Raw genomic sequence first — 7824 nt, 5'->3', positions numbered from 1 at the left:
ACAGTTCCTACAACACTACACTATCACAGACGTCTGATAACACGGTGTACTACAGTTGGTCTGCGTGCGGAGACGAATTCCGAATAACAATAGCAGCAAGCGCTACATGCGGACACTGCGACAGCTAGATCAAACCACAACAGTGCACTAGCGCCACACTCGTAAACACGGTCGTCATCGTAAACATGTCCTTGCAGATGCTGCTCGCCGACCGTGGCCCGTGTTAGTTACAACACGCAACTGAACGTCGGAAGTTTCAAGCGTCAACTTTAGGTTACAATATCTCCGGATGTAATTAACATTTTATAATGCAACAAACGGCACGGATTACGTATTTGTTTATATGTTCAGATGTGCTAACAAAATTAACGTGGTTCCACTTAAAAAAACGTAGGTTTGTGTTAAAAAACATACTTCCGTGCATTTTTTGTATGGTTTGTATTAAACAATTACACTATATATATATATATATATATATATATATAGTTCTTTGTTGCTGCCCGCATATGTTAATTGCCACAATTGATTTAACCACAATTACAATGTTAAAGTCCCATGTAATTCTTTGCAGAAATGTTTCAATAATAACTTTTGTTCTGAAGAAAACTTTTGCCAGTCATTTATCTGAATTTAAAGATTTTACGAATTCTTCCCATGCATACTCATGTAGATTAAGCAAAAGAAAATCAGTTGTTTTCCTACAAATGAAAATCTAGTGGCCAGCATTGCACTGGAATGTGACAAAAATTTCTTATAGGCGCAGATATGTAGATAGCGTTACCTGGCGACATCATTGTGAGGTAACAATTTTTCAGTTTATGCAGGATGATGTCACAGGGCCATGAGACAGCGCTGCTGACATCAAAACTTATTAATCTCGATATGCAGTCAGTCTTTAATGGAAGGTCGCATTATAACTTGAAATTTGGAAAGAAATTTTTCTATTGGGAACTTAAACGGGATTTTTCTGTTGGGAGATTATACCAAATGTGAATATTATAATTATATTTTTTCTGTTGGGAGGTTAAATTGTTTATGTAGCTTTAATAATGGATGAGATACTGGTAACAATATCTCTGTTTGCAAACACATTGATTACAGAAAATTGAAATTAAAGATTTGTATGTATTTTCTTATCAATCATGACATTTCAAACCATTCCTGCTCCATAATACTGTTGATTCCTTTCGTGTCCTTTTTATTTTCTTTAGTTTTACTTCTTTTCTTTGTTATTCTGGCCTCCATTTTCATGCTTTCAGCAACTTTTTCAATTTCTGTGACATGTTGCCTGTCCGCTCATAGCAGCACAATTTTCATGTTGTTCCTAGTTTTGATGCCTGGTCTGCCCATTGTTTTTAATCTGCTTTTTACTCCATCATTAAAACATATTATGACATCCATTCCACCGATGTGAAAAGCTGAAATACGAACAAAAACAGATTTCGGTTAGTGCTCCCAAATGCAACTGTTGAAACGCATTCTGATTTTGCTTTATGCCATGTAAACATTTTTCCTGCACATATGACAGTCGACAGTTTCTTCAAAGACATTACATAAACGAGTTTCTACGGAAATTGCGGCGCCCGCATTTAACAAAATCATATTTAAGCACGAGAATGACGAGGTACTGTACATGAAGTGTATATTTTTAGAATCGGTAAGAACCAGAAGAATTTTATTACGCAAAACAGTAATTTTTTTGACTCTCATGACATCCAGGACCCACTTAGATCTAAATATATGCCCAGGACCCTCGTGGTTGAAAGTTAGTTGGCAACATCAACAGACTCTAGGTATCTGAAATAAGTGACATTTCAACACGAAAAGTAGTATACTTCGCATATTTTCATACGCTTATGTCATATGGTATTATTTTTTGGGGTAATTCTTCTGATTCAAAAAGGGTATTTTTGGCTCAAAAACGGGCTGTTCGAGCTATGTATGGTGTAAGTTCGAAAACCTCTTGTCGACCCCTATTCAATAGTCTGGGAATTTTGACATTGCCCTCACAGTATGTATTTTCTTTAATGTCGTTTGTTGTTAGCAATATTAGCTTATTCCCAAGAGTTAGCAGCTTTCACTCAGTTAATACTAGGCAGAAATCAAATCTGCATGTGGAATGCACTTCCTTGACTCTTGTGCAGAAAGGAGTGCAGTATTCTGCTGCATCCATTTTCAATAAGCTACCACAAGAACTCAAAAATCTTAGCAGTAGCCCAAACACTTTTAAGTCTAAACTGAAGAGTTTCCTCATGGCTCACTCCTTCTATTCTGTCGAGGAGCTCCTGGAAGAGATAAAAAATTAAGCAAATTCCAGTGTTACATTCTTGATTTTCTTTATTTAAACTAACGACTTGTTTCATTTTATGTGTTTCTACAATCGTGTTATAATTTCATGTATTGACTCGTTCCATGACCATGGAGACTTCTCCTAAATGTGGTCCCACGGAACAATAAATAAATAAATAAATAAATAAATAAATGTGATGTGTGTAACAAGTAAATTTGAAGTTGCTATCGTTTATATTATTGCAAACATTTGTTCTAGTTAGAAAATAAGTGTGGAAGTTTGATGAGCTACACTACAGCGAGAGTCAAAAGTCTTTACAATGTATAGTAACATAAGTATATTTAAATGAGTATACTGTACAAACGAACTAAGTAGTATGTTAAAATCCTGATTCAGTACATGACTGATAGAGGTGGTGTTATATTGAGGGGATACAGTATTAACGTTAATAAGGAGTTCTAAATTTGTAAAGAAGAATCTCGTTTACTTGGCCCTCACTAATTCGGATTTCCAGTTTATCCGGATTCATATTTTGTATCCCTCGGTCTTTTTCTCTTTTTTTTCTTATAGCACGAAGATGTGTAGTCGGTGGGGTACATAGGCTGCTTATCACTAGGCTGGTAATTTAGTCTAGTACCGAATGATGAAGCTCAAATTGTGTGAATGACATTGTTTCTCAAGTATTGTACATTAATATTGGGGCCCATCAAGTAAGTTGCATAGTAACGACGCCAACAGTTCTCCCACCACAGCTCATTGTATCTCTGGTGCGCTTCTCGAGAGGTGTGACACAATCTGGTTAGTGGCGCATGTGAATGTATCCGCTCTCTCATCCATCTGTTTGTTTTGCACTGACGATCCTTCTCTCTTTGAATCATCTGAGCATACACATCCCACGCTTCCACCTGCAGTTACTGTAATGTCAGTGTTAAGAAGCTGTACCGGCAATTGTACATTGCTAAACGTTTAGACTTTTTGTATTTAGTGGAATATTTCCGGACTATCCTGATTTTAGGTAATCTGGATTACATCCGGTCCCACCTTGTCCGGATAAAAGAGCTTCTTGTGTATTTCACTGCACATTGTACCACTGATTATGCCTCACATAATTCCAAAATTAAAGTGAGAATTCACGATCCGTTCTCATAGCTGTACTTCCGGCAACACCTCATCTCCTGCGTTCCAAACTTGCCCTACGAAACTTGCGGAAGTGGCACTCCTGGAAGAAATGATAATGTGAAGATATTGCTTCGTCACAGACTGGGGTTAGAGACCCGGTCCGGCGCACACTTTATATCTGCCAGCAAGTTTCACATCGGTGCACACCCACTGCAGAGTGAGCAGACAGTCTACTTCAAAACTATTGACACCATAAAAATGTTATGAGAGTTTTTAAAAGAACTCTTTCGGTGCTATCCAAAACTGTCAACAAAAGGGTTGAGGCAGTTTGTTATAATGTAGACCAAGTGGCTCTCTCGTAAATGATATTATCTCATTAACTGTCCCCCAAAAAAAATTTATTACAGTTTTCGGGAACACTCTTATGGTCCTATTAAGAAATGTCATCAGACCTTTTGTACGAATTTATTACTTTTACTTAACAAAAGTGAGTCCCACATTAAAGAAATTATCTCATATAATGTTATCGTCACAAAAAATGTTATTATAGTTTCCGGTAGAACTCTGTGGGTGCTATCCAGAACTGCCAACAGAACTGCTATACAAATTTATTGTTTTCCAATCTGACAAATTATTTTTTTACTATACCAAAATTTTGACGTGTTATTGTTTCATTCCCGAAATTCTGCTGAACTATTCGTGCTTTGAACAGGGAATTCTAGAACTATTGCAAACATATTAAGAACTATGAAAAAATGTATATTTCTCGTAAAAGAGGTACAAACTTCACGGGAAATGCTCATAAGCATTCTTTATTAAATGCAGTTAGTTCGCAAACAATTACCTGCACAAAGTATGTTACTAGCATTCGCGATAGAACTCACAATGCTATCCACAGCTTTCATCAGATCTGTTGTACGAATAGATTTTTTTTTTTTTCTTGTAGTGTAAGTGAGCCGCACGATTAATAAATTATCTTACACGTATTATCACCACAAAAAAATGTTATTACGATTATCGATAGAAGTCTTAGGGGTGTTATCCAGAACTGCTCATCAAAACTGTTGTACGAATTTCTATGGAGAAAGTGAGTCTAACATTAAAGCAATTAGCGTATAAACTAACATCGCCACAAAAAGACGTTATTAGGATTTTCGATAGAACTCATGGTGTTGTGTTCAGAACTGTCCTCAGAACTGTTGTACTAATTTGCATTTTGCGGAAATTGACAAAGAACGTTTTTGATACGAAAATTTTTTCGAGTATTGTTGTTTTCTTCGCTAAATTCTGCAGAACTATTGAAATTTTGTTCAAAGAACTCCAGAACTATGGCATTTCTATCAAGAACTCTGAAAAAAAATGTATTTCTGAAAAAAAGGGTGCCAGCTTCACAGTAGGAGCTCTTATGGCATTCCTAATTAAGTTGCAATGACCTCATAAACTATTACCTGCACAAAAGAATGCTGCTAGGATTTTCGATAAAACTCTCCACATGGTGCCCAGAACCGTCATCAGAACCGTTGTACGAATATATACACTACTGGCCATTAAAATTGCTACACCGCAAAGATGACGTGCTACAGACGCGAAATTTAACCGACAGGAAGAAGATGCTGTGATATGCAAATGATCAGCTTTTCAGAGTATTCACACAAGGTTGGCGCCGGTGGCGACACAAACAACGTGCTGACATGAGGAAAGTTTCCAAACGGTTTCTCATACACAAACAGCAGTTGACCAGCGTTGCCTGGTGAAACGTTATTGTGATGCCTCGTGTAAGGAGGAGAAAAGCGTACCATCTCGTTTCCGACTTTGATAAAGGTCGGATTGTAGCCTATCGCGACTGCGGTTTATCGTATCCTGAGATTGCTGCTCACGTTGGTCGAGAGCCAATGACTGTTAGCAGAATATGGAATCAAATGGTTCAAATGGCTCTGAGCACTATGGGACTTAACATCTATGTTCATCAGTCCCCTAGAACTTAGAACTACTTAAACCTAACTAACCTAAGGACATCACAGAACACCCAGTCATCACGAGGCAGAGAAAATCCCCGACCCCGCCGGGAATCGAACCCGGGCGCGGGAAGCGAGAACGGTACCGCACGACCACGAGCTGCGGAAAATATGGAATCGGTGGGTTCAGGAGGGTAATACGGAACGCCGTGCTGGATCCCAACGGCCTCGTATCACTAGCAGTCGAGATGACAGGCATCTTATCCGCATGGCTGTAACGGATCGCGCAACCACAGAGACAACAGAAGGGGACGTTTGCAAGACAACAACCATCTACACGAACAGTTCGACGACGTTTGCAGCAGCATGGACAATCAGCTCGGAGACCATGGCTGTGATTACCCTTGACGCTGCATCACAGACAGGAGCGCCTGCGATGGTGTACTCAACGACGAACCTGGGTGCACGAAAGGCAAAACGTCATTTTTTCGGATGAACCAGGTTCTGTTTACAACATCATGATGGTTGCATCCATGTCTGGCGACATCGCGGTGAACGCACATTGGAAGCGTGTATTCGTTATCGCCATACTGGCGTATCACCTGGCGTGATGGTATGGGGTGCCATTGGTTACACGTCTCGGTCACCTCTTTTTCGCACTGACGGCACTTTGAACAGTGGACGTTACATTTCAGATGTTTTACGAACGGTGACTCTACCCTTCATTTGATCCCTGCAAAACCCTACATTTCAACAGAATAATGCACGACCGCATATTTGCAGGTCCTGTATGGGCCTTTCTGGATACAGAAAATGTTCGACTGCTGCCCTGGCCAGCACATTCTCCAGATCTCTAACCAATTGAAAACGTCTGGTCAATGGTGACCAAGCAACTGGCTCATCACAATACGCCAGTCACTACTCTTGATGAACTGTGGTATCGTGTTGAAGCTGCATGGGCAGCTGTACCTGTACCTGCCATCCAAGCTCTGTTTGACTCAATGCCCAGGCTTATCAAGGCCGTTATTACGGCCAGAGGTGGTTGTTCTGGGAACTGATTTCTCAGTATCTATGCACCAAAATTGTGTGAAAATGTAAACACATGTCAGTTCTAATATAATATATTTGTCCAATGAATACCCATTACAATGTAATGTCGGACACACTTTCTCTACAGAAAATATATACACTACTGGCCATTAAAATTGCTACACCAAGAAGAAATGCAGATGATAAACGGGTATTCATTGGACAAATATATTATATTAGAACTGACATGTGTTTACATTTTCACACAATTTTGGTGCATAGATACTGAGAAATCAGTTCCCAGAACAACCACCTCTGGCCATAATAACGGCCTTGATAAGCCTGGGCATTGAGTCAAACAGAGCTTGGATGGCAGGTACAGGTATATATATATATATATATATATATATATATATATATATATATATATATATAATGACTTTTGAACATTATTAAGGTAAATACATTGTTTGCTCTCCATTAAAATGTTTCATTTGCTAACTATGCCTATCAGTAGTTAGTGCCTTCAGTATTTAAAATCTTTTATTCAGCTGGCAGTATTGACGCATGCTGTATTGCAGTAGTTTGAGTAACGAAGATTTTTGTGAGGTAAGTGATTCATAAAAGGTGTAGGTTATTGTTAGTCAGGGCCATTCTTTTGTAGGGATTATTGAAAGTCAGACTGCATTGTGCTGAACAAATATTGTGTGTCAATTTAGTGATGATCAGAATAAGTAAAGAGAGAGATGTCTGAGTACAGTCAGTTTTGCTCAGCTGTTTGAAAATCAAATAATGTTAGAAGTTTATCAGCAGAATAATTTATAAATTTTTCTAAGGGGATGTTTCATATGGCGACCCTGCCAGGATACCTCACTGGAATCTTCTGATTTTGTCTTGTAGTTTCTGTAATTAGTGTAGCTATTGTATATTGCTAGAGTGTAATTGTAGAGAGAATTTACTTTGTAGTTGTAGTTTTTCATTGTTGTACAGTTAAACAGTTGTGGCATGCGTGTAGATTTGCACCAAGTATTTCGCAGTTGCGGTTGCAATTAACTAGATATTATTTTCAGTGCTATGTTAATGTGCTTTCTTATTTCGTTCTTCAAATTGTGCTTTTCTGTGTTATCGTGTGAAATATTGTGACAATAATGGCGTGTGAAAAACGTAATACTAGGCTCCAAAGTAAACTGAGAAATGACAGTGAAGACGAGAGTAGTTTGTTAGCGCCACCGTGTAATGAATTAACTAATGTTCAACATAGTAATTTAGTAATTGTGCATAGGGGAATGTATCAGGCAATAAATAATCATGTAGCCAGTTAAACAGCTAGAGAAGAGGGTAGTATTGTCGATCGGTCGGTCAGCAACAGCTCGCCACAGGGATCCGAAATGACAGGACACAATTTTGCAAAACCATAGATTCAGATTTTGC

Source organism: Schistocerca piceifrons, chromosome 5 (assembly GCF_021461385.2).
Source record: "Schistocerca piceifrons isolate TAMUIC-IGC-003096 chromosome 5, iqSchPice1.1, whole genome shotgun sequence".
NCBI classification, from domain to species: domain Eukaryota; kingdom Metazoa; phylum Arthropoda; class Insecta; order Orthoptera; family Acrididae; genus Schistocerca; species Schistocerca piceifrons.
This window is presented reverse-complemented; position numbering follows the sequence as displayed.